The sequence below is a fragment of the Aedes aegypti genome, chromosome 3 (genome assembly GCF_002204515.2).
Source record: "Aedes aegypti strain LVP_AGWG chromosome 3, AaegL5.0 Primary Assembly, whole genome shotgun sequence".
NCBI classification, from domain to species: Eukaryota; Metazoa; Arthropoda; class Insecta; order Diptera; family Culicidae; genus Aedes; species Aedes aegypti.
In genome coordinates this window covers 69866224-69868579 of record NC_035109.1, presented here as the reverse complement: position 1 = coordinate 69868579, position 2356 = coordinate 69866224, and positions in this window count along the sequence as shown.

Genomic DNA, 2356 nt, shown 5'->3' with positions numbered 1-2356 from the left:
GTTGTCGTATTCAATATTTTCGAAAATCATACTGTAATTACTTTGATAAAACCTCGCTAATTCACTCGGCTCTTGGCCGCCTTCCTCCATGTTCGATTGCGACTTATGCTCTCCACTCCAAGTCTCTGCTAGTTTGCTGTTGGAGCCCAATTTCGTCAAAAACGCTGCTCACTACGACATTCCTACGGTATCTCTGCGACTAAGGACTGTTCATTTTATAAAGTGGACACCTTGTGCATGCTGTATCTTTCTTATTAATCAATGAAATTTCAATCGGTTTTTTGCACATCGTTCGACTAGTATTGTACAATGCTGTAATAATAAAAATTCTCCAAAATAATTAAATTTCACACGAATATGGAACAACGATTAGATCGGTCGATTTTTTGAGGTTATCAAAATCAATGATTGTAAGAAATTGGCTGGAAAATTCGATAATTTATATTTTCTATTTTCAAAAAAGGCTTGTTCTTCGAAAGCATCATCAATCAGAAGCCTGATGGAAAAAATCAAGTTATTTTTGGAGCAACAATTTTACAGAAATAATAAAATCAATTTTCCCGTATATTTTTAAAGAAATTTTTTTTAAATTTGATGGGAATTGATATGAGTAGAATTTTTTGTGTAAAAGTACGTCCTGACGGAAGTCCTAATATAGTATTAATATGAAAAATAACTTACGCCTTCATAGAGTTACTTAGTAAGTCCCCACGTCACATTCAAAGCACAACAGAAACACAATTGTTTTATTTTTAGAAGACCTATCAAAGTACATTGACAATCATCAAAATTGGCAACACTGCTGTAATAAAATCGATTTTATTTTCCACATATTATTTTCATAATATGTTATTCTGAGATTACCAATTGAAAAATTTGGAGAAAACTGTTTACAATTTGCTGTAGATCGATAAATATGCGTACATGATTTTAAAAGTATGAGACTTTTTAGTAAAACTACCATAAACAGTAAAATTTATACTTAAGACTGTAGTTTAATCTCACGATTTAGCTTTCGTTTATACTAATATAGTTTCTTTAGTAATCCAAACTAGTTTTGAACACGCTTTTTAATTTTCTCTTTTGCTGGGAGTGAAAGGATGGTGTATCAGCAAATTTGGCCATAAATGGGTAAATCACTAAAGTTACCTAATGTCATAGAATGGTGGAATATAATTGATATTTTTAAAGCTTTACCTTTAGTAGAATAGTAAAGGATACAAACATACAATTTGTTCATAAAAATAAGGATTTTTGTTTTGCGATAAATAATGTTTAACTTTGACGGACAGCTTTTTTTAAGAGTTTTTGGAAAAACTATTTAGCTCTTCAACCAAAAGCATTTTCAAAGATTTTATATTTTCATAGCATTTTAGAATAATAGGTCAACGATACACAGAAAACCGATTACGATTTTATCAATAAATAAAAAAGATATAGCATAAACAAAGTGTCCACTTTATAAAATGAACAGTCCTTACTCGTTTTGCCCAAATGGCGGTTGAAAATCTCGCCGGGGCTTTGCACAACGTTCTATACGACGGCGCATTCTATGCTTGGTCTGGACTCACGTCAGAGCCCGGTTGAACTTCTACTGGACGCTCATGTGCTTTTCGCTACTCTACGACGACTCGTTCTCCGCTGCTGCTTTTCGAGCTCTCCTGGTTGATCAGTTGGATGCCGATGTCGGTCCAGCGATACCGGTTGAAGGATGACTTGCGATTCACTGGCGCCTCGACGACCCAAAACTGTTTTGTGACGATCGGTGCTACTCGACCTATTCCACGACGGTGGAGCTAGCCTACTCCGGCTACGCGTTTCTTTATTCGGGGACCCGCATTCTGAGACGAATGCGACGATAGCCTCCCAATTGACACTGTTGAACGCGTTCTTTACATCTATCGTTACCACTGCGCAGTATCGATTGTTTCTTCTCTTCTTCGTTTTCAGCTTTCAGCTGGTGATACTGGGCCCTTGATCTTTGCCACAACTACCCGATAGACATTGCTCCAGACATTTACGTCAGGTACAACTCCTTGTAGAAGTTTGATTTACTCGTCGCTATCTCCCGTTCGAACGCGGTTCTGGCCATCCGGTAGGTCATCTTACACTTATCCGATGTAGGTCTCTTCACCTGTCTTCTGGCTCTTAAGCAGGCTGCACGAAGGGTGCTGAGTCTGTCGTTCCATCAGTATGCAGGACGCCGCTGATTCCTTGGCTCTAATTTTCTCGGCATACTTGTATCACACGCTCGCGCTACTGAGACTGCACAAGCCCTTTAAAGCTTGCCTTAGCCCTCTGATATTTGGGGCATTTGAAGCCATCCATTCTATTGGCGTTACCATCCTCCACATTA